We start from the raw sequence: 25,777 nt of genomic DNA, 5'->3' as shown, positions 1-25,777 counted from the left end.
AATAGTTTTATCTCAGGTGTGAAGAGGGCTAAAAATACTATTATTTTTAGAGGTTGTTATGCATTTTTATGCAAAACTGCAATTGTCTGGGGGGGGGGGGGGAAGTTTTCCTCACATTCTATTTAAATAGAATATTTTTCATAAATTTCTCCTTCTGAAAAGCATATTTTCTTCCAAGTTGAGCAAAACTCGAATGAACTCACTAGCTCGCCAAATCTCGCCAAATCTTGCGAAGACGTATATTTCAGTTAAAATTTCATAAAACTCACAATTTCAATCATTTATTGCCAAAAATCCTATTAAAACATTTAATAATGATTCATGACATTTGAATTTTACCAAAACTTGGAACTTCAATTGAATTAAATCCAAAATGGAGTAGTTAAAAACTGAGATTACGTCAGAAATCCATTGCATCGTCAATTTAATATTCCAATTTTTAATTTATAAGAAGGGGAATAAGCAAAAAAGTATTCCCTTGTGAAAGGATACTGGTCCCCCTTTCCTAAACCGTTCAGAACATCCGAAAGCTGCACACGTGGTGACCATTCTAATGAAAAATAAGACAGCACGTGTAGATCGTCATACGAGTAGCCATAAGGAAAGCATTGCCAGCGAGATTCCCTGACCAGCCTTTCGACCGGAGTCACGTGACTCCGGATCTTTGCTTCACATTGTAACCCCTCGCGCGCACTCTATAGTATTATTACTCTGTGGCAGCAATGAATATCTATTAAAATAACGTCTGAGGATGGACAGAGAGAGAGAGAGATGTCTGTGTGCAGTCGTCAGTCTCACCAGCATTTTTCTCGCTATTCGAAACTCACAATTTTGTCCAAGTAATGCCGAATCCTGAAGCTTAGTGTGTTTCTCTTTTAAGCAACTTGCGTCCTAAACGTGAGTATTAAGAATTACGTATTTTTGGAGTCTAAGAAATAAGGAGGGGGGGGGGGAGAGTAAAATTCAAGTAAATACGATAATTTTGCGCCTTGATTTCCAGCGGATTTTTACAGAGAGTAAGTTTTTTTTCCCCTTCCAAGAAAATTACTAAAGAAAGAGCCGAAGGAAAAAAAAAAGCAAAATTGTGATTGGCTTGAGCAAGGGCAAGAGAATTTCCTCCCCGTCTCAGCTGCTGAACTTTAGATCAGTCAATGTCGTTTTCCTCCGGACGAGCCTGTCCCCAGCAATGATGTAGGCTGTCAAGCTGAGGTAAACTGTCTGTAATTCAAAGTCTGCTTTTCTTGTCCAATGAAATAATGAATTTGTCTGCGGGAACCGTGTTATCCGTCGGGGAAGAAAGATTCAAAGAATGCCGTAAATTATCGAGGGTGAATCCTGGGCCTCTTCTTCGGGGAAATAGGGACAGTCCTGTCCTTAAAGCGAAATAAGAGAGCTCCCGTCCCTTCCTCATTCAGGTGATTCCTCCCGTCCATCATTCCCAGTTTTATGAAACCATTTTTCAACTTCCCTTCCAAAGAGTCAGGTTTATCTCCATTCTATTTCCTATTTTTATTTCGTCCTCTTCCCCCCCACTCTTTCAATCTCCCGAAACTTCCGGAACTTGTATCCGCCGCGTTTTCAAATTGGGATTTATAGTCAGCCAGGAATTTTCCCAAATTCTGCCTCGCGTCAGCTGTCAGACTATATAATCTGTCTGAAGTGTAATGCAAGGTGTCGTCGTCTCTACCGAATTTTCCCCTTAGGATGTTTTCACCCACAGGGAGAGTTTTCTGAACAAACACACAGCGAATCTCTCTCCACCCACCCTGTGGTAGGTACATCTCAGCGTTATCATTGCTTCGAGATCTACTCCGAGCTGTTTTCTGCTAAAATGTATTCTCCGGGTATCATCCATCTTCATCCTTATGCATTGCGGTATGCCATAACTTGGTGGATTAAGTGAAAGATTCTGCCAGGAGTGATATACACGATAGAGTGGTATAATTGAACTAGAGCTGACTAAATCCGATCAGATTTGCATTTGGGAGCTACATATGATGTTTTGATTTATGAGGTTATATAACATTAGTTGATTCATCGAGATCAATGTTGGATGTGGCTTTTCGGAGTATTGAGCAATTTAATTTTTTTTTAAATAAGCAATTTTAAAAAAGGGGCAATTCTTCCAAACCGTTCAATTTTTTTTGACCACTTATTCATTAATTAGCCTCTAATCAAAGGTCATCTCTCCAAAGCAGTGTTTCTCAAAGTGTGCGTCGTGGCTCCTAAGGGAATCGTCATCTTTTTCCAGGGGCGTCGCGGCGAGCTGGAGATATTGATGTGTGTGCCTATTTATGATTTGAAACATTTCTTTTATGAATGCACAATATCTACTGAACTATTCTGGGGAGCCACAGATGAACCATAAATAGAGCAAGGGGGCCGCTGGTGACAAAAGTTTGAGAAATACTGCTCTAAAGAACTGGTCCTCTGAGCGATAGAAGGTGTTCCTCGTAGAGAGATTTCACTAGTTCTTTTTGACTGTTTAATTTGACTATAAAATTTAATAACTTTCGTTGTGATGCGTGGTAAGATTAGTGAATAAACTTCGCACTCGGGACATTTGGGATTTGCCAATTCTTCAAAGATCTTGTGTGAATGTGCAGTGAATATTCACACGTTATAAGGTGACAATTCATGGTGTCTCGAGATCGATTGAGGCCAAATTCTGATCAGCAGAAGTTTTGCAAAGGGTCTTTGCGTTTAATAACCTTTTCAGGCTCCTTTGTTGAGGTTGGATAAGTGAATCACTCGTGAGAAATGCTATCATTGTAGAAAGGCTCGATAGAATTTGTACAACAACATTTTCCGAACTAAAAAAAAATTAGTACCTAATCGAGTTTACAATGAAGTTTTTGAATATGGGAATTCCATTTTGAGTAGAATCAACATATATACTCCAGACGCTTGATGACAGAGAATTTCCAATACAGTCGTAAAGGGGAACATTTACAGTTGCGAAAAATAAGATTTTACATGGTAAGATTGTAACCAAGACAGAAGATTTTATAAACTCTTGTACATGGCTATTAAGTAACGAAAAATTCATAAATTTGTTTTTGACACATTAACGGTTAAATCATTAGCTAAAAACCAGTTACGCACTTTGATTAAGTCATTATAACAGTTAGTGTTTGATAATCGTTTGCATTGTAATTTATAGCTGCATCTTCAGTGGATGTTATTGTGTTACTAACAACGTCAAGGTTGCAAAAATCATCAAAGAAAATAGGGAATAATATAGAGTCAAGAGCAGATTCCCGAGGAACGACATTGTTCATTTACATTAAATCACCATATTTTACAAATTTATTATAAAAGTGAGTTACAGTATCTGTTATACTGTGAGGGTGTAGCAGTTTAAGAGGAACTCCTCTTACACCACCAAAACCTGTTTTTCAATCAAGAATTTGGGAGAACCACTGTAAAAAGTTTTTGTTTTCTTAACATGAAGAAATATTGCAGCAGTTTTTTATGATTTATCAGTATTAGTATGAACAGCAGAAGTAAGAGTTCTGCTTCGGTTTTTTTTATTAATAAGGAAGTGAAACCTTTTCGTCAGAGGATAAAGTTTGGATTCGTATTAGCTGAGGAAAAAAAAAAAAAAACAAAAAACATGAGTTTGGGCAATGGAAGTGCTTGAAATCATACCAAAGGTATTACAATCAATACGGGATATATTTAAAAAAAGTGATACGAACAGATTTGTTCAGAAGGCAACTTTGATTGTTTTTCATTTGTTACGGAGATTATTTATCATTAATTTCTATTTCTGCAGCATCTAATCGAAATGGCTCTTCTATATAACTTTTCTTTCGTCTGAAGCGAAACAGATTCGGATTCGTAATTTGGGAGAAGAGTAATAGAGTAATTTGATCTCGGATTCAAGCAGAGCTTCTTGCACCATATCGAAACATACTAAATGGTAGGTAAGAGAATATATAACTTATATTTTAACACACACAGCATAAATGGCTTGTTTCGACTGGATGGAGATTCCCTTCGTCTTATTTCTGATAAATCATTACGAAACTGTTTTGCTCGCAAGGTCATCTTCTCCCATGGAATCATGGAAAACGACCACCGAGCAAAACGAAGGAATAATATCATTAACCTTAACGAGTTAGGGATGAATGATATGGGGAGTCTCTCTTTCCTCCTACTCTTAACTTCCGGGCGGCAGGGTCATGGGGTTTCCATGAATTACTTGGGACACTTTGATTCATTAGGTACATTTTCCCGCTGGTCATTAACCAACCCACCCGCGACCCCACGGCAAAGTAAAACGCCGCTTTTCCAGTGGAGGTTGTGGGCGCAACTCGGGTCAATATTTTGATTCTCATTAGCCGGAAATTTGGGACAAAAGAGTCGAAGATCCCCCCTCGCTCTCGGAAAACGGAGTATAAGCCGGTTTTCCCGCTTGTCCCATTCGTTTCCACCCGAAAATCGAGAGTGCATTTTGATTTGGCTTAATGACGAATCTTTGCAGAAAGCATCGAATTATACGGAATTAGTCAGGTACATTTTAGAATAATTTAGATCGGAGAGATGGTTAAAGTCTTTGCAAGATTGATTATTGACGTTTCTTTGGGAATTTGAGAAGCGATTATTTCTTTTTAAATTTCCAGTCCGTGAAATTGATTTATCTGATCTCGATTTTTTTGACGGGTGTATATCAATTATCTTGAGCACTTTAAAGATATCGCTTTTGCTTTCACGGATATCTCTTGTTTTTAGGTTTACAATACGGATATGCAAAATTAAAGGTGATTATTATCGTAAAAATACACGGTCGTGACAAATTGTTGCATCAGTAAAACACGAGTATTGTGCAATCCTTCACGTGTTTTACCAATGTCGATCGACTGTTCAGTTGAAGAAAGTTAAATTTTTTGAAACGAATGACTGAATGCTCTTTAAAAGTATCTAGTATTATGAAATGTCGAAGGTCTTTGAGCTCGAAAAATTATCCATTAAAGCCAAGAAAAACTTTAAAATGACATGGGAGTGTAATGGTACCTAGATACCTAATAGCTTAGACCTGGTGCTGTTAATTAAGAGTGCCGCTACACCGATATGCAAAATATCAGAAATCGATCAATGAGCTTGAAATACAAAACTTCGCTATTCAACATTTTATATATAAGAGATTCTTGCTTCAAATTCAATTAATTTATATGTGCGTCATATCAAAAGTGAGAATCGCTCTATCAATTTATGCATATGGACTCCAAGGAATCTACTAACCCATGGGTCATCAACGCATGGCCCGACGAACGTTTTGATAACATATCTGTAGTATAGCTGAGTGAGCAGCGAGCTTCATTAGAATGTCAATGTGGCTCATGCTCACCATTTTTGGATAGCTCAACAGCCAGGAATTTTAGCGGTCTCTCGATATCTTATTATGATTTTTCAAAAAATAAATATGAAAATATAGCTCAGATATTGCAAAAAGTCTCTACCCCCCCCCTCCCCCATAAGTCTATGGAATGCCTAAGCCCGGTCTTGAGTATAACGGGCTATCTTCCAATCAAACTAATGCACACCGAAACGAGTTCAACACAGACATTTCTCTTCTCGGCAAGAAAATTGCGCGGTAGACCCCGTATATAATGAGATGAATTCCTTTATACCTTTCTCGAACCCATACCAATTGTGAAAAGACAGACAGACAGACCTAGGATGTTTATATCTCTCATGAACTAACGGTTCTGTGGATATAACCCCGGACCCATGGTTGCTGATTGTTCAACCCCGTTGTAAACGCATTTGCCACTCTCACCCACCGTCTCTCCTTCACGTTTTATATACGCACGCCACGACCGAACCAAGTATTCAGAGTTGGCCGTACGTTTATCTTTATGCGTTCACTTTCTGCTATGCTGTATTATTAGGAGGGGGAGAAAAGGAGGGCAATTCATTTGGCTTTCTAGCTCACAATTCCCTCCTTTCCAATTAAGCTCTATAGTCCTCCATCTACTTCATTGCCCCTTTCCCAATAGCGTCAACCCTTTTCCCACTCCTTGAGCAAACTCTTCCGGCATCCCCCCCCCTCCTCTTCTCTTTACTCCACTGGATTCCAGCGTCGTGGCGATGTTGAAATAGCTACCACTACCACCGAGCAGTTTAGAAGTCAAGGGAGAAGTCTGAACGACTATTTCATCCTCTCCGATATCATTCCGTCTAAGTAAAAGCGGTAGATAGACACGGAAAAGGGGAATAGGATGTGGAATGTCCCCCACTCCTTCGACCATGCATTTCAGGATTGCCATCTAAATTTCCTGCCGGATTATTCGATTAGAATTCGTAAAGAAGGTTTCTGATATTTCGGACGTTGTTGTTGTGTGTGTCCAGTTGTCAGTGTAAAGCGAGGAAACAAGTTCCGTCTTTTCAGGGGACTATTTATCCGTCGGGCTTCCGCAGAAATGTAGAGATTCGTCCTAATTGGTCACATCCAAAATATACCGCAAACGAGAATTCGGAGCTTGATATTCGCGGACAGAGAGGAGCAGCATCTTATATATATATAACAAACTTAAACTGAAATTGAGGTGCTGATTAATAATACAGTAGAACTTGTTTAATTATAATTTTGGATAATTCGTTGTTTTTGGATAATAGTTGGAGAAAAAAAAATCACGATTTTTGTATGAGCAAATTTAGTTGTAAAAATTTTACAAGAAGCCAGACTTTGCGTTTCTTGATCAAGTTGTTAAACAACAAAATTTTTGAAGACTAATAAAAGTTTTAAAATTGAGTTTTTTCTATTCTTTTTTTGATAATTTAATGCTCAATTCAATATTGTTCAGCTGAATTGCATCGAAGAATGTGTACCACTTAATATGGATTATGCTTTTGAACCTATAACTGAAAGTATAGGACACGGGATCCCAACCATTCAAAACTCTGAATCTTTTTACCATCATTAAGAGCATGCAAAGTATCGGAAATTGCAGTTCAAAGCAATTTCTATGTTTAAAAGTTTAAAATCTTCATACCTTTAGTACGAATTAAAGAGCCCAGTAGATTTTCATCAAAATGAAAGGGTTTGAATTTTCATGTTCCCACCGATAGGTCATTTTCAACAGAAGAGGACATAGAAGCTGCTTCCCAGCATTACACTGACATGCTATACAAAGAAAGTCTTCCTTTCGGTGAGTTTTAGAGGCTTCACTGCAAAACTCGTCCGCTCCTTGAAGTTGGCTCGAGTGTTAAGCTTTGCCCCTGAAAGTTAGCTGCGAGGCCTGATTTTCGTCTGTCTGATTTTTCCCGTCTGATTTTCGTCATTGTAGGTGATGGAAGAGGAGGAAGGGAGATTTCTCAAAACTTCTCAAATGTTAGTTTTAGGTAATCAGTAATCACATATATACCCAAAAATTATGCAGATTTCGATAAAGAAATTGGGAGAGGTATCAAAAATATAGTCACCAACGAATAACGCAAATATACGAAAATTACAAAAACTCCTAATGCATTTCGACACACACAATAGGTGTCGTCTTCAAAGGAAGAAAAAACCACTAATCACGCTGACTGAGTATCCCACTTGGGTTGGATACTAAGTCTCAACTCTCGGTTGCTCACCGGAAAACAAGTACGTCGGTTATACGTCCTGTACGTCTGTTTCGTAATGCAGCTTTGTTTTAAACGTCGTGATCAAACAAGCTGAGACTGCGTGTAATACTAATGAAACACCATGATTGGACGCTTGTGAAATGTAGTTACCCGATTGGTCTATTCAAATTTTCTTCGGATTCCCGCTCGTACTGATTCCAAGCCATGGCGTTGCATTCGTAGGAATCTAAATCAGCTGCAGACTTCACTTTGTGAAAAACTGTCGCTTCCTGAAATTTAAATCTATGGCCCTCTTGCTAACAGTGAGAGGCGATGGTCGATTTTCACATTCTTGATCCTTAACACAGAGAGCGTGCTAATTTAATCTTGCTTTTATGGGTCTCCTTGTCTGTCCTATACTGTATAACCAAGAGAGCAATCATCACATGGAATGTAATAAATACCCCCATTGTTTTTTTTCCTATGAAGACGACACCCACTGTGTCCCGAAATGCATTAGAAGTTATTGTAATTTCTGTGCATTTGTCTTATACAAATACAAAGACAACGCCACAGCAGACAAAATGCCCAACGAGGTGACCGAGAAAAAGATGTCCATAACAAATATGAATGTCACACATTTCAAAAACAAAGAAACCCAATTAAAACTGCAATTGCAAACAATCATTGGCGTACGCAAATGGGGAGGGGTTGGATAAATAACACAACATCGTATCATTTCTTTTATCCGAGAAATCGATTTCTCAATAATTTACGAATAATTGATTATTTTGGGAAATTGTGGCTGCTTATAAATCAATCGGATGTAGTGAAATATCGGTTAATACGTTTCTTCTAGCTCAACCAGTTTCTCGAGAACAAGAATCCATTAAAAACTTTTATGTATTCGATTGAGCCGTACTCCAACCTAATGTTGATGGATCACAAACACCTTTTTTTTGCATAATAATATCAACTTAGCTAATAATGCAGTTATTATAATTAATTATTTATTATAATAACAGTGACTCAGTGAGTGCAGTCAATTAATTAGCTAATTTTCGACCCTTAATATCTTAGTTTTTTGTTACTTAGGAATATAAGGAATTTTTAGTGCCTTTTTGCCTGCTTATTTTGAATATATTTTTAGTGCCTAAACTTTTCTGGGCTCTATTTATAAATAACCCTCGGCGAGAATTGTAATTCTACAGCGAGACTGTAGTAATTTCAAATGTATTTTACGTAAAAAATTGAGAACATGGCAGATATGTGAGAAGAATGTTTACATTGTTTATATTAATGTAGAGCCATAATTATCGTATTATTAATAAATCAAGAAAAGTATCTTCACCGATTCCAGTAAAGTGGGATATGTTAGGGAAGAACATAGATAACAAGTTTTTTTTTCGCAACGAAACCGAGGCAAACATGGATAGATGGTACCTTTCCCACCAAACTTTATCGGTAGTAAATTGGTGATATGACCAGAATTAGCATGAAGAAGAAGTAGTGAAACTGAAGCAAAACTGAGAAAAAATGCGCCGCTATATCTGAGGTCATTGAGTTTTCATCGGCGTTATAAGAAAAGTTCATTAATATTATCCTGTTTGGGAATGAGCCCGCACCGCCAGTTATAACTGACGTTAAAAGCCGAAGCGTCGTTATAACAGAGTTTGACAGCATTTCAAGAAATATGACAAATTTTTTATTCGCTGACCTTTCTCTAGTCTTCTTTTTTTTGTTCATGTCTGTCCGAGTAAAGATCTGCCATATCGTTTTGAAAAGAGAAGAAAAATATCCAGGATCGATTTCTCCACCAGCTTTTTATTACCCTTATCCAACTTACTTCTGTTTCTGCTGCGTTTTTTTTTATATTTATTCCTCTTCTGTTTCGATCGAGGCTATTCGTTTCGCCCGATCGTGTTATCCAAAAGGCGGAGGCGATGTAAGACAGAGAAGTTAAGGGGAGTGACATTAATTTCGGTCGGGTCCAGTCACTTGAGGTAGAAATATTGCCGAGCCAGCATGTTCAAGATTACAGTTATCGTGGGAGATTAAGAGAGGGGTAGAGAACAGTAGATATTGTTTGTTCACCGAATTGAAGAATATTCTCCTCTTGCCTTTCTTTTTCTTGCAGGAGAGAGAGATGGGCATATACGGAGAGAGTGAGTGAGAGAGAAGAACGTATTAGGTGTAGGTTTCAATCGTTTCCAAGTGTCAGTCGACGTGCTTCCGATCGTTTTTCACATCCGGTGCTGAACTGGATAAAGACGAAAAAGTAAAGCAAAAAATATAGTCTCCACGATCAAAATAGACAGCTTAGATAGAAGTCAGAGTTAGCCGATAACAATCTGAACTAGTCTGGCATTTTCACTTGACTGTTTCAGAAACTAGTTCCAGACAACTGAACTGTAAAATCCACGAGAATGGTTCTAGAGAATTTGTTTCTGGAGAGGAGAAAGAGAGAGATAGAATGAAAAAAATGCGGCTGGAACTGATAAAATAACCGTTCACCATCCCATCGTAAAAGTTTTATGGATATTGATCCCGGTTAAGTTAATGCTTGGAAAGAACCGAAGCAATATAAGAGAGGGGGGGGGGGAGAGAGAGAGTGTGTGTGTGAGATGATGAAAATCTTTAATGTCAGGGGTAAATATGTAATATGTAAAATACGTTGGGCAGTTCCTAAAAGTTTCCGGAAAAATGAGGATAAACTACACCAAAAAATAAAAATTTTCTTCTCTGGAGTTCCTATTTTGATATAATCTGAGGATTATGTGCTTGAACGTAATGGAAGTAATGTACTGAAGGTTATTAATCCCAGTTGATGTGGCGGGATCGATAATTTATAATTTAAGCGTCAGCGTGTTACGTGGGTTTTACTTATTCGCACGAATGTCTGAAATTAAAGTCTGAACGGAATTTTCAGGACAAAAATTGGAATTGGTATTTCAGTAGAGATCTGTTATTTTTGTAAAATAAGAACTGATCAAAATATGAATTTGAAAAAAAAAATTAATCTTTTAAATATATGTTTTTATATACGTAAGAATTTTTTAAAATGTTTTCTAGTCAGTTAGAAAAGCTAGTTTTTTCAGCTTTTCTCTCTGTAGCAAGCTTGATTCCCCAGAAAAATAACATTCACTAGGTAATTACTATGCTACTCCTTCGATGTGATAATATATAAAGTTCTTTTGTTCTGAGCCATCTACAGAATAAAAGAACTCTGAGAAAAAACAAAGAAAATGAACACTCATCCGAAATTTTAGGAACGTTTAGATAGGTCTAACCTCTTTCCGTGGTTTTGTAAATTTCACTGATGTGCATTATATAACTGGCACTGTAGAAATAACCAATCCCTCTGTAAAATGATACACATTTTTTCAAGAATACTTTTTTCCGGTGTTTTTTCCAGGTGATAGTACTCCCCCCCCCCTCCGCTCCCACCAATTCCGACAACAATAAACCGGAGAGAAGAGTAATACTCTATATTTTCCCATTGTTCATACTCTACACATATTTCTATAATACTGTACTTCCAAAGGCGATATACTCCAAACACCGTTCTTGTCTTTCTGTTATTAAAATGTGAACAAAAGCTGATTCCTTTCAATGGCTGTTGATGGACAGGTTGGAGAGGTTGATGGAAAACATCGATGCTCGAGAAGTATAATTTTTTTTCTTCTCGAGCATGTCTCCTTCCATGCCCTCACCTCCTTACAAATCCCTCAGAGGAATTTTAAGGAGGTGAGATATCGCAATAATGCCACTGAAAAAGGTTCAAGACCGAAAATGTCCACATAGCTTTTGGTGCGCAATCACGGTGTTCATAAAAGCGTCTCACTAGCAAAGCATTCTTGTAAAGCCAACGATAGACTTTTTAAGCATTTCATGTACAAGCTCTTGGCAACAGATTTGGATTTTCTCCAATTTACGAATCGGCGATAAATCTGGTAACCTTCTCCTAACCTAATCGCACGTTAGAAAAAGAAGGGGAAGGGGGAAAAAAAGAAGAAAACGAAGATAAAAATCCGGAAGGAAAATCGGTATAATAATTAAGTAGATAAAAGGGAGTATTTTTTTCTCTCTTTTCACCCTCACCGTACGTGGTGTTGTCTTTCGCTCTTATATGTATATAGTACAAAGATACATTATATGTAATGAAAAAATCACTAGCATTAGTATAGAAAAAAACGGAGAGGAAAAAAACTTCAGTTCATAGGGTAATAATAAAGTTTTGCGATGATGAGGAGAGGGGAAAGAAAACACAGACAACTGGAATGAATTTTTTTTCATTGGCGTTTGAACGAAATATTTCGTCCGTGATTGTAAAGGTGCCAATAAAGAAAGATAATAGAAATGCTGCTGCTGGGAAACACAAATTTACATTACCTGCCATGAAGCTTGAGCAGTTTGGTTTACATGTTTGTAAAAAAATTAGCATGTGCATTAGATTTATTTGCATAGAAAAAAATTCATAAACGATTTATTTTGCTCTAAATTTTTTTCCACCTGTTTTTTTTTAAGACATCCTCAAAGTTTTGTTCCTTTCTGATGAATGGTGAAGGCTGTAGACAGCTAAGAACAGGAAAACTTTGATTGTGTAGATCCTGCATATAAGTAAAACTAGTCTGGACTTACAGATTGCGTTTTTATTGAAATTTGTTCGAACAAGAAAGGTGTCCTGGTTCTCGAAATACTATAGGAGTATGATACAGGATTTTGTCCGGTTCTAGTACTAGTATAAAGAAGTGTACAACTTGACAGGTTTTACTGCAGTAACTTTAAATTAATGACGGATATTATGAACAGGTTTGTTAGCACAAGGTAATCGCAACGGGTAGTTACCACGTTGTGTTTGCAGTCATTATTTTTCTTCGGCATAGGTTTAAAAAATACTTGGGTCACATATCGATTAAGACAGAAACACAATCGATGAAACGGTATGGCTGGGAAATTACTTCTAATATATTCAGACTTCAATGGAACGTATATCGCTTTCAACGGCACAACGTAATAGCGTATGTTTTTAAAGGGTTCTGCAAGAACCGCTAAACTGGGCTTACTCGTCAGTCATCGCACTTATGAAATTGTTTTTATTCGATCCCGAAGGGTGACGTATAATGAGGTCTTGCGTGTGTCATGATGTATCTTATCAAGGTGGTTGAATGAAGTGCTATGGGAAATGTTATAAGTGCAATGCAGGGCCAAAAAAAATCCCAAGCGCCAGATCACCATGACGACTAAAAAATTGGCATAGGCACTTAAAATTTCCTTTGTGCAGTTACTAAATTGCAGGCTGAGGGTGGTATTCACCGATATGGTTTAAACTGTAGTCATAATTTTTGGATAAGAGATCAACATAGATTGGCTAAAAACCTGAATTTAACCAATCCGTGTCGATCTCTTATCAAAAAATTGTGACTATAGTTTAAACAATGTCGGTGAATACCTCCCTGAGAGCAGCACAAAATGTTTGGAATTTATAGCACAATATCTGCCAACACGAAAGAGGGTCACTATGCCTTGAAAAAGTCTAAAGAAGCATTATTTTGGAAGTAATTTTTGGACATAAACACAATTCTGGCATAAGTGGAGCAAATTATACGTTTAGTGGAAGTATATTACATCCGCGGCTTTGTGTACGTCAAGTAAACAAGGATTGGAGAAGTTCGCGTTTAAATACCGGAATAGATTAGATAAGATTTTTATAGGAGTTTGTAATCTCAGTTGCATATTCGCTAGCCTCAAGGCATGTGAGAAGCTGTTGGGAAACATTATAACTTTTTTTAAAACAAAATATTAATTTTTGACCTTGGTCCTTCTCCATGAGATGTGGAACACGCTCAATCTAACCAACCCATTCGGCTGTATAAAATGATCATATGGTCATAAAGTGAAGTAATATTTCTTCTGATTTTAACTTCTCGAAAAACTATCATAGTTAGAATTTCGGGGGTCAAAACTAGAGCATTGCTTCACCCGGGGCAAGTACTATTTTGACACCTCCCATCCCCCCCGTAATTTTGGACGAACAGAGAGGGGACCCTTCTTGGTCCTGCATTCATTCAGGATACCAGACCCTCATACCTCCCTCCACTTGCAGCGCTGGGAATTTCAGCAATATAGAATGGCATGTCCAGCATGAGGACGAAAGAAAAAAAAAGATGATACTGGCAAATCGTATCTCTTTTCGGTGCCAGCCAGGAGTTGTTTCCCAGTTTCCCAGAGTCATTTGTCTTACCAAGAGAGAGAGAGAATCTGGGTTTTTCCTATAGAGACCAAACCGTTTCATTGTGCTGATCCTGATCCCGGTGGCTTTTGCCCCCCTCTCTTTCTCCTCCCCCAATACCGACATCACCCAAATGCTTTTCTTTCTACTCTACCACCACCACCACACACCCCAGTCTCAGAAGAGAAGCAAGAAGGCATCCACAGCGATTCCATCTTCTCGAAATGCTTTTATTTCCATAGCCCTACTCCATCCAACCACCCTCTCACAAACATCACCTAATCTTTGTGCCGTTGGTTGTGCCGTTTCTCCAGGCCACTCCAGAAAGTTGGATGGAGTATTTTTCCCCACTAAATGCTCTAACGTTAGCCAATCAGTTTCTCGTTTTAGGGGGAAGAAGCCAAAAAGGAAAAAATACATAGGAGGAAAAAAAAAAAAGCCATGGAAGAGTCGAGGGGACGAAACCCGGTGTTCGTTCCGGGGTTTGAGCTGAGTTATACGGAGATCGATTAGGGAACTCCAGTTTTTTTCCTTAGTTTTCTGCTTATTGTTCCTTTTGGAAAAGCCCCCCTTTTGCTTCAGCTTGACGGACTTTTCTCCCACTTCCTCCGATGGTGGTACATCAATCCTTTTTTTTTTTTTTCTTATTTCGTGGGAATCTAGATTGGCTTTTGTTTCGAGAAAATGGACTTTTCTTTCTCTCTTTCTTTCTACCTTTTTATTCTTTTATTTATTTGTCCACTTCTTTACTGCAGAAACGTATGCCCATAAGCTTTATTTGTAGTTCCGCTTGGGAGCGAAATAAAAGAGTCTTGTGGTTTAAGTAGAACCAGTGACTTTTGACTTTTGCCAGTCTTATTTTTTATATTATGTTCAGTATATTTATTTATTTCGCCAATGTCCATTCTTTTTATGTCACCAAGAGCAATGGCGACTATTTCAATTGCGAGGTTTTTATTTTTCTCTCCTCCCCACGCTTCTTAAAATCTATTTCCTCTCTCCCGGAATTACTTTCAATGTCTCTATTTATGGATGTTCTCCGTGGAAAATTCTACGAACGACATTTATAACCATTAGATTATATGACATGGATATCTATCATGATTATAATGAGTAAAACCCGCGATCGATTGAGGCTTTTTTTTTTATTTCACTCTATCGTCTTACTGTTTCTCAAAATGTGCGTCGCAGCTCCTTGGGGCGTCGCCAACCTTTGTCAGAGGCGTCACGACGAGCTTGAGATACTTATTGATGTGCTTATTTGTGCTTTTAAATGGTTCTTTTATAGGTGAAAATATCTACTAGACCAGCAGTTCTCAACCGATGCTCCGTGTGAAGTCCCTGCGGCCGCTCGAGGAAAATAAAAAAAAACAGTGAATTTGAAACAAAATAATTATTAATATTTTAGAATAATAAAAAAGAGTGAGCAACTTTGATGAATAAATATAAAATAGGCCTACGGGTTTCCGCGATAAAACTTATATACAGGAAAGTGCTGCGTAGGTCAAGAAAGGCTGAGAACCGCTGTACTAGACTATTCTGGAGAGCCGCAAACGGATCTTGAAGTGGCCAAGGGAACAGCGGGCGACAAAATTTTTTGACAAACCACTGATATAGAAGTAAGAAAACAGAGTTTTATAGTTTTCTGGATTCTTGAGAAATATTTCAGTATCTTCTGATGTTCCCCAACTTTAGCTTTTAGGTGGGATATTATTTAATAGATCTTTATGAGATGTAGTTCCATGTGCTTCTCAAAAAAAGTGTTACATGCATGTACCTTTAGAGCAGGAGTTATAAACTTTTTGTCTTTTACCCCCCCCCCCTTTTTGAGAATAAAGTTCATATAGAAATGATGAGCAAATTATTTTTTTATCCACGCTTGCAGGCCCTTAAAATGTTTCCAAATGAGGTGGGGGTCCATTCTAAGACTCATTGACTCCTGGTTATATATAAGGTGGTTAAATACCCTCTATATATAGTGTCTTGAAGTGCTATTTAGGCACAAAATCAGATTGAAAATAGTACTTTTGTGAATGAATCTCAACTGGTGATTTGAACCAATTCAGAATGATACCCGATAAATCTCGATTTCGGGGAGGGGTGTTGCGATATTTTTGAAATTCCAATTTTATAAGAGCAAGCTTTTTTTTTGTCTCGAAAAAAATAGACTTTTCTTTCTCTTTCTTTCTACCTTTTTATTCTTTCGTTTATTTGTTCACTTCTTTACTGCAGAAACGTATGCCCATAAGCTTCATTTGTCGTTCTGTTTGTGAGTGAAATAGAAGAGTCTTGTGGTTTAAGTGAATCCAGTGACTTTTTTTAGTTTTATCTTTTTTGTTATGTCCAGTATATTTATTTATTTCGCAAAATGTCCATTCTTTTCATGTCATCAAAAGCAATGGCGGTTATTTAAATTGCGAGTTTTTATTATTTTTCTTTCCTTTTCACCCCACAATTCTTAAAGTCTATTTCCTCTCCTGAAATGACTTTCAATGTCTCTATTTATGGATGTCTTCGTGGAAATTCTACGAACGACATTTATAACTAGATTATATGACGTGGACATCTATCATGATTATAAATGAGTAACATCCGATCGATTGAGGTCATTTTTTATTTTACGCTATCATCTAGCAGTAAGAAAATAAAGTTTGGTTGCTTGGATTTATTTTTGGAAATTTTTCCAATTATCAAAATTAATTGTGATGTTTTCGAATTTTAGCTTTTAAGCGGGATGCCATTTGGAAGACCATTATGATAGAGATTCATGTGCTCCAATTTTAAAGGTTAGAATAGAGCAGCGGTTCTCAACCGGTGCTCCGCGGAGAAGTTCGGGCTCATTGTGCACTCTCCAGGGGCTCCGCGGCCGCTCGAGGAAAATAAAATAAAACAGTAAAATTAAAAAAAATTATTATAAATATTTTTAAATAGTAAAAATAAATCTGTTACTTTGATGAATAGTTAAAAAATTGGTCTACGGGCTCCGCCATAGAATATTTTTACTTAAAAGTGCTCCACACACACGCGCACACGTACGTCAAAAAAGGTTGAGAACCGCTGGAATAGAGATTTCTAAAATATTCTTCTAAAATTTCTTATACGCTATATCAACCAATTTCTGTTACCTTAAATGCTTTTGAAGATTGAAAGCCAAGCTATTGTGCCCCCCTCCAAAGGTTGATCCTGCGTACCCCTCTGAACGCCTCTTCACTGTTATTAGACTAAATAGCCAAAATTATTTGTTGTAGGACACAAAATATTCAAAACTGATTGTTGTAGGACACAAAATATTCAAAACTGATTGTTGTAGGACACAAAATATTCAAAACTGATTGTTGTAGGACACAAAATATTCAAAACTGATTGTTGTAGGACACAAAATATTCAAAACTGATTGTTGTAGAACAAAAATCCGAAGTGCATTTTTACCTGACGAGGTATTCAAAATTCATTGTTGCTAGGCGAGAAATTACATATCTGTTATTATTAAACGATACAAAAAAAAAACACCAATCTTTCCACTTATTCATTCTCGTATAATGAGAAGAAAAAAAAATTTTCAAAAATTTAATTTCCATTTTACAATGTGCTTTTTCCCATAAGTACGAGATGCAACGCATTCATATTATTATACTGGTGAGTCATTAACGCTTGAACTATACGCAACGGTAGATGCCTTTTATTTTTAGTCTAAAAATATTTTTTTTTTAATTCCTGTGACGCATTAATGTGCCACGGTGCACTGTGTGAAACTTCGTTTTATAGAGTATCGCATGGGTAATAATAGTTGGCGATTTTCTGCTTTTTTTCCCCCTCGCGGCCCATTCAAACTACTTGCGACACACTAGTTGAAAAAAAAGGGTCAGAATAAGATAAGGTTATTTTTTAGCGTGTGCGTATGTGTGTAATATAGAAATATCGTTTCAGCTGTTTGGAAATATCCTTTAAAAGATCGTTATGTAGGGATTTATTAATTTATTATAGTAAAAGATATCGTTTCATCGACAGGAGTTTTACATCAGACTACAAGCAATTACAAACAAGATTTGAAAAATACATATATATATATCATTGTAGAGGGATTTATCTTTGTAACGAGGTTTCATTGTAATTTTTAACTGACCGATCCCTCAGGAATGATGCCATTTCTTTTAAAATCATGAGGAAACAGCTCTAAATCAACACAAACTTTATGTTCATTTAAGAAAACGGGGGAAATTTTTTTTCAACAATAATTTTTTAATCCTTAATAAAATGAGAAAGTTTAATTTTTTTTTTTTCAATTTTAGATCCATTAAGCATATATACAGCACTCCCCATTTCCCATTCCTTTCACAAACATCTTGTTTCCTAATGACAAAACCATTACCAAGAAGTAACTCAGCAATTCTTAGTAATGCTTCACTCTTTTGTGAGTTTTTTTCTTCTTCTTTTAAAGACTTTTCTACAGAACTAGAACTGTAATATGCTTTTAATTTTAGATTAATCTACATTTATTTAACGTCTCTTCGTGACGAGGCGGACGTCATGACACATATTATGCATTTCCATCTCGACTCAGAGGGGGAATAGTTTTTTAGTTTTTCAATTCCTTCAATAAGAACATAAAGAAATACGCCCCGAGGGAATAAAATTTTTTATATTTATATATATCATTTCCGTAGAGGGGACTTGAGGGAGCAAACTCATAAAAATTCGTCTGCTATAAAACCGTAGTTCGTGATCTAACCGCAAGGTGTCGCGCCAGTCCCGGTCGGTGCGCCCACTGGACGGCGATGATCGTCTTGTACGTTTGTCGTTTCTCGCAGACAGCGGGGAGACTTCAAAGTTTCCTGTTCGGAGATCCAGAAGATGCGGAGAAGTGTCCAATGTCTATTTGGAAGATCGTCATCTTATTACCAGTGAGATTATAGAAAAATAATAGTAATATTGTTTGAGAACTGAAATTATATATTAAGAAAATTTTAGGAAAAAATGCCTACTTGGATTAATTAAAAATGTCAAGGAAATTTTTCAAGGATTATCCGTACCTAAATTTTTATACCGGACATCTATCAGGATTGTGAAAAAAAAAAAAAATCATCATTTGGAAATTTAATTTTTTTTCCTCGAGTGTTTTGTTTGTGGATTCAAGAATTTTTAGTGAGTGATAAGTGACAAGCCAGTGTATTCCATAAAGAAACATGTGCATATCTGATTCTAAAACTTGAATTCTTATTTTAAAACGGAATTTTGAACAGTGAAACGGTTTTTTTTTTACATTCAAGAAGTCTCGTAAGGATATGTCTTTAAAAGAAAGAAGAAAAGTGCTTCAGTTCATTAGAATTGATTTCAATTTTTCGTTTTTGAAAGCCATGAAAGTGGATAGAAATTTTTCCTAAGAGCTTTTCAGGTGAGACATTTTGAATATTTCCAATTCCTTTGGCCGTTTTATTTAATATTCCCGGCTCCACCCTCCGTGGAATTTCTCCAGGAATCACAAGTTTCTCGTTCGTACATATGCAAATGTATTATTTATTAAATTTATGTGTTTTTCAATACATCAGTGAGATTCACGTAAAATTTATGAGTCTCCTTCCTATTTCGTCACCACAAAATTTTTTTGTGTCATTCAAAAAAAACACGAGAAATCATTAAGAATAAAATTCCACCGGGTAAAATTAATGACTTCTTAAATCAAGAAAAAGTAAAAATATCTTCAATAATGTGGTAGTAACACAAAATACAAAATCAAAAATTACTACATACCGGTGACAATGGAATCCTAATTTGAAAAAGAATGACTTTTAAAGCCACATCAGTAAGTTTGAAGTAAACACATTTTAAACAGTTCGACAGCTATCCCAGTGCATAATCACAAAAAATCATAAGAATCCAGCCAGAATAAAATCCAAATAAGACAAATAATGACCTCTTGAACTTATGTTGCAAAGAAGTGAACATATTTACACAAATTCGTCAATTATCCGCAGAATTTGTTATTGAAGACGAAAATCACTAAATACGTGCAAAAATGTCCTAGTAGGGAAAATAGAATGACTTCTAAAACGCATTTGGTGGATCGTCATCTTATTAGTAAGATTAGAAAAAAATATAACCGTATAATTTCAATTGTGTTAAGAAAATTGTAATCAGAAAGTTTCTAATTGGATTAATTAAAATCAAGGATTTTCCGTATCTAAATTTTTATACCGAACTATATATATATTATACTTATATCAGGATTGTGAAAAAAAAATCATTATTTTGAAATTTGAAATTTTCTTTCCGAGTGTTGTTCGTGTCGTGTATTGAAGAATTTTAGTGAGTGATAAGTCAGTGTATTCCGTAAAGAAACATGCGCTTATCTGATAAAACTTAAAATTTAATTTTGGAACGAAATTTTATGGAAATTTGAACAGGAGGAAAAAATACGTTTTTTGCATTAAGAAATCACGTAAGGATATGGCTTTAAAAGAAAGAAGAAAAGTGCACCAGTTCAATTTTTCATTTTTGAAAGCTATGAAAGTGGATAGAAATTTTTTCTAAGAGCTTTTCAGGTGAGGTATTTTGAATATTTCAAATTCCTTTGACCGTTTTATTTGATATTCCCAGCTCTACCCTTCGTGGAATTTTTTCTCCGCGAATCCACGAATATCCCCGTTCCTACATATGTGCGCCAATATATTACTAATGAAATATAATATTTTTAAATATTAGTGTTACGAATTTTTCTTCTCTCTAACAAAAAAAATTCTCCTCTCTCTCAAAAAAATATTTTTATAATCTTTCTTCTTGATTCATCACCAGAAATATTTTGTGTAAATCGGAAAATCATGAGAAACCGGTACGAATGAAATTACAATGGGGAAAATGGACGACTTAAATTATCACTTGTAAGGAAAAGTAGTCACATCTCTTCAACAATCCGACATTTATTCAAATTCATAAACACAAAACTCTTAAGAATCCAGCCAGTATATCCGAATGAGACAGAGAATGACATCTTGAACCATTGTTGTGGAAAGTAGTCACAGCTTTAACAATGCGGGAGTAAACCGGAATTCATAGCCAGAATATTACTAGATACCAGCGAGAATAGAATCATAATTTGAAAAATAATGACTCTTTTATTGGTATAAAAAAAATTCGGACATTTTAAAAAATTTGGCAGTCATCTTAATTTATAAACACAAAAATCATATGAATTAAATCAGAATAAAATCCAAATAAGACAAAGAATGACTTCTTGAACCATTGTTGTAAAAAGTAGTCATATCTTCAACAATGCGATATTTATCAAAATTTATAAACACTAAAATCATATAATCCAAATCGGAATAACTAATCGGATTAATCGGAATAATCCGAATAACAGAAAAAATGACTTTTTGAGTCATTGTTGTAAAAAGTGGACATATTTACAGCAATGCGTCGATTATCCAGTGAATTTATTATTGACCCGATAAATCACTAAAAACCGGCAAGAATATCCCAAAAAGAGCATAGAATGACTTCTAAATCCCATTGTTGTAAAAATATTTACAACAGTATCACCACTAACAATGATTGATTAAGAAAAACTCGGAGTAACAAAAATGCTTTACTACAACTAATATTTTTTTCAATAATTAAAAAACCTCACGTGTGAATCTTGGAGTTAATAATAACGAATAATTGTAATTTTTTTAGTGATTTGCGTATAATAACAGTCATATAGACTTCGCAAATATACTCCAGGCCTATAAGTTATTGATAGCAATAAGTTAATGCATGGAACATAATTATTTAATGTGCACGTGATGGAGATGAAATGTATTAAGTGCAATACTTAACATAATTACTCGCATCCTCACCTCTGTGTCTCATCCGTCAAGAATGGAATTCCAGGTCTAAACAAGTCTCGACATTGTGTTCGTGCCATGTTATAACGTTAGTCTCAATTTTTCCGAAACCAGACAGTATGCGATATTTCCGACCTAAAATATGTTTTGGGTATACAGTGACGGAAGCAGGTGTATAAAATGCTGAAATTCTAGAAAATCAATTTACTAAAATGTGTACATTATTATTGGGCAAATTAGCAGATGTTTACGCTCTAACATTATTTCACTTTCACAAAATTCCGACAATAATTCATTCTATTTTCGTATTTTTCAGTCTTATAGTTAAATTTTGTATAGGAATGAGAGATTTTAATAATTTTATTCTGTATCTGAAATGTGGCAGGCCGGTTTCTCTCATTCATCCACTCATCGTTCACCTGACAACTGGATCATTCATTCACTTGCTCGATCATCCACGCACTGTTACGTTCAGTCATGTCGGACTGAGGTCGGTGAATTATATGTCAGCGAATTTTCCTAGTGGCGAAGTGTTGTCGGTGAATTTTCCGGACACAGGTGTGACGACACCTATCGCACCCCCCCCCCCCCAAGGGCGGAGATGCATCCACGAATAAAATATCTCTTACATTTCAGATACATGAATGAACAAGTACGAAAGGATGTTTAGAGGTGTCGCGAGTTCGATACCCGGTTCGTCCTTGTCAGAAAATTTTCCTGACTCCTGACACAGGGGTACAACAGAAACGGTCACATGACCACAGAAAAAATTGCTACCGCACGGAGTCCCCCATCGAGGGGTTAGCGCACCAACCTCTCGATGAGTATAAAAAACAAGCCTGCCGTTCGGAATCGGCAATAAATTGTAGGTCCCGGTCTAATTAGCCCTCGGGTGCAGAAAATGACCGTGATGCGACAAAAATGATCAAATGATCATGAATGAACGCCAGAACTTCATTCATGTATCTGAAATGTAAGAGATATTTTATTCGTGGATGCATCTCCGCCCTTGGAAGGGGGGGGGGTGCGATAGGTGTCGTCACACCTGTGTCCGGAGTGAGAGTGTGAGTGAGTGAATGAATGAGAGTGTGAGTGAGTGAATGAATGAGAGTGTGAGTGAGTGAATGAATGAGAGTGTGAGTGAGTGAATGAATGAGAGAAACCCCGGCCTATCACTAAAGCTAGCTCACTCTCGCTCACTGACTAGCCACTCTCACTCACTAGATCGCACATTATATCACTCACTTACTCCCTAGGTTATCCACCAAGTCACTCGATCACTCTCTCAGTAGGCCGGACATTCACTTGATGCCACAGTTACTCATTTACTCGCTAGGTCACACTCACTTACTCAGTAGGTCGTTCACTATATCATTCACTCATTCCATCATCAACTCACTAGGTTGCTCACTCTGTTACACACTGAATCACCTGATCGCTCACTCTGTCATTAGCTCACTCAATAGTTTTTGCTCACTTACAAACTCTTAATCTATCTGTTACTCACTCACTAACTACTGTATCAATTACTGACTCACTCAGTCAGTCCCCGCTTTCTTACCGGCTCACTGACTCGTCTCGAACTGGTGTCGGTTGATAACTGACGAACTAACGAACTCGTGTCGGTGAATTGTTAATCTGTGAATTTTTCCAGCTGTGAATTGCTGGCGATGAATTTTCTGTAAACACCGGTCACACCAGACCCTGAACTGATATTTAAATAATAATAAAATAAGGTAGCTGCTTGTCTTATGGCTATGATTAGAAAAATAAAAATAAAATCAACACACACATAGACAGAGACCTCCGAGTAACACAAACTAGCGTTTCTCAACCTGCGGTCCACTGACCAGAGGTGATCCGTGAAGATGCGACGGGTGATCCGCAGGGAAGCTCAATTGGAACATAGCACGGAAATTTTATTCCAATTAAAACAAAATTATTCCTGTCATTTTCACTTCAAAATATAGAAGCCAGATGGCAGCATCAGTAGAACATGAAGCGCAAATAACTTTGGCAACATAAATAAGTTAGGGCTGCAAATGCACTCGAAACATACATTCCGGCATGTAGCCCGCCAATTCGTTAGAATTCCAGCAGAGGAATGTTTTTACGAGGTGCAATGTATATGGTTAAGTAGTGATAGTAGCCAATTATCAACCAATGCAGTAATTAATAGCTTAGACATGGGGGGGGGGGGGTCCGATTATAATCAGCATGTTGGTGTTCCGACGAGTTTTTTTCAGAAATTTAACAGGTACTTGGATCTAAAAAAGGTGAGAGGAAACACTGATGTAAGCTTATAGGACTAAAACTTAAGAGAGAAGTGAAATAAAGTACAATGAACCCCTTTTTTTTCCCACAGCAATAAGATAAATGTCCCTTAATGGGAAGTGCCCGTCATGGGAACTTACACCGCACAAGGAATTACAGAAAATTATTCGTACCGTGAAGAAAAGTCCCGAGACACTATTTTCACACTAGGCCCAGCGTCTAGGTTAGAGTGGCCGTGCGTGGATGTGATGTTACGGATTGAGGCTCGTTCTTGCATATTGGATGGCAGATGCATTGTTTTCTTCGGTTTATAGTGAAATTCTGTATACGATTTAACACATTGTTTGTGGCTTTTTCTGGTGAGGAGTCCCATATAAAAATGAACACTGAATTTGAAGACTTCGTTTCCGTTAGGATGACTATATTAGTTGGCGTTAACGGGAAATTGTTTACCGTCGGTTGAGGATTCACGATCTGTAAAGATCTTGGAAGTCCACGCGGAAAATTTGATATTTACGACAGTGTTCCGAAGAACCTTAAAGTTCCCGAATCGTTTAGTCTAGGACATGTTTTTCTAATTTCAAAATTATGGTCAGCTGAATTTGGTTTTCTGTGGTTTTCAAACTGCGAGGAGTAAATGCGGAGCAAATCTAGCCACATCTAATAACAGATCTTGAAATATTTGAATTGTAAGAATATTCGTCCATTGTCTGCTTCGTATTCAAAAAGATAGATGTCATCACCCAAACACATAATAATGCATGAAACTTGCTTGGAATGCATAGCATAATAAATAACTTACACCATCTCTATTAATAATAACAAGAATAATATGCAATAAATAGAAAATTATTTTTATAGTGAGCGCAAAGTCCTCAGCGATGGGCCTGGCGTGGCCACACTATTCTGCTGCGATGTAGCTAGTTTTTATATACAAATACAACGCCACAGCAGCCAAAATGCCCAATGAGGTGGCTGAGAAAAAGATGCCCATAACAAATATGGATGTCATATATTTCAAAAATACAGCAACCCAATTAAAAATTTCTAATAAGTGTTTCCTCTACTATAGAGACTCGATCTTTTTTTCCAATAAAAAGTCGCCAATCTAATCGTTCTTTGTGGTGAACCTCAATCAACGTGATTAAATAGATTACTGTAGAGTTTTGCATTCCATGCCCACGGATCACGGTTATTCCTATAATCATTGTAACAACACACAATGCAAATCGCGACGGATCATGCTTTTATCATGAAGGAATAGAAATTTAAGCATTGGTCAACCCCAATTCTCTCGTCGACCGTCTCTCGATATCATTCCCCGTATATATACATTTATTTATTCTGAATGTTTGTACGAAAAATAACATCGCCATTTCGTGAGAGTATGTAACAACACATGTTCTTATCGAATTTCGTCGTCCTATTGGTTGCGAAAATCGTTGCGAAATCGTATATATTCTCAGGTTACAGACCCCAAAAAAAGAGATTTTTTTTCCCAATGGCGAAGATATCGGAAAATTGTTGCTAATTTTTTTTTTTTTGACTTCTCCATTCGGTGATTATTGCACTTTTTTCTCCCTCTTAATTACATATAGCGCCCAGTCACGTCCGGTATTAAACGGATGGGCGTCGCCTTAGATGTTAGCACTGCCCCCCTCCCCCCCTATTTCTAGTAAGATGACAACGTCCGATAGTGAAACTCAATTTAGAAAAATACAGTACAAAAAAATAAAACATTTTCTTTCTTTTTTTTTCTTCTAATCTCTTGAGATGAAAACGGAATTCGTGAATTTCGCCGAGGATATATCTTTATACCAGATAACTACATATATTTTAAGGTTGGAACCGTCACAGAAAGGGTGCGGTCACCAAAAAAAAAAAAATTGTA

General features: G+C 36.7%; 1 protein-coding gene across 4 annotated transcripts in view; it reads left to right on the top strand.

Moving 5' to 3' along the window:
* The window catches only part of LOC149082629 (uncharacterized), a 207,034-nt gene that overhangs the window by 76,778 nt on the left and 104,479 nt on the right, over positions 1-25,777 (top strand). The window contains exon 1 of one of the 4 annotated variants that reach the window (XM_089235897.1): positions 18,613-19,181. The exons of 2 other annotated variants lie outside the window; for them this stretch is intronic. The gene's annotated coding sequence lies outside the window, so the exon portion shown is untranslated. Of the gene's footprint in view, positions 1-18,612; positions 19,182-20,266; positions 20,329-25,777 lie in introns of those variants that run through there. One more of the 4 variants, XM_089235898.1, reaches the window with a different exon arrangement.

This window comes from Pholcus phalangioides, unplaced genomic scaffold (genome assembly GCF_987345545.1).
Source record: "Pholcus phalangioides strain wild (caught in Gottingen) unplaced genomic scaffold, Ppha-v1.0 ptg000009l_1, whole genome shotgun sequence".
NCBI classification, from domain to species: Eukaryota; Metazoa; Arthropoda; class Arachnida; order Araneae; family Pholcidae; genus Pholcus; species Pholcus phalangioides.
Note: the sequence above shows the minus strand (reverse complement) of the source record. Positions and strands in the feature narration are given on the sequence as shown.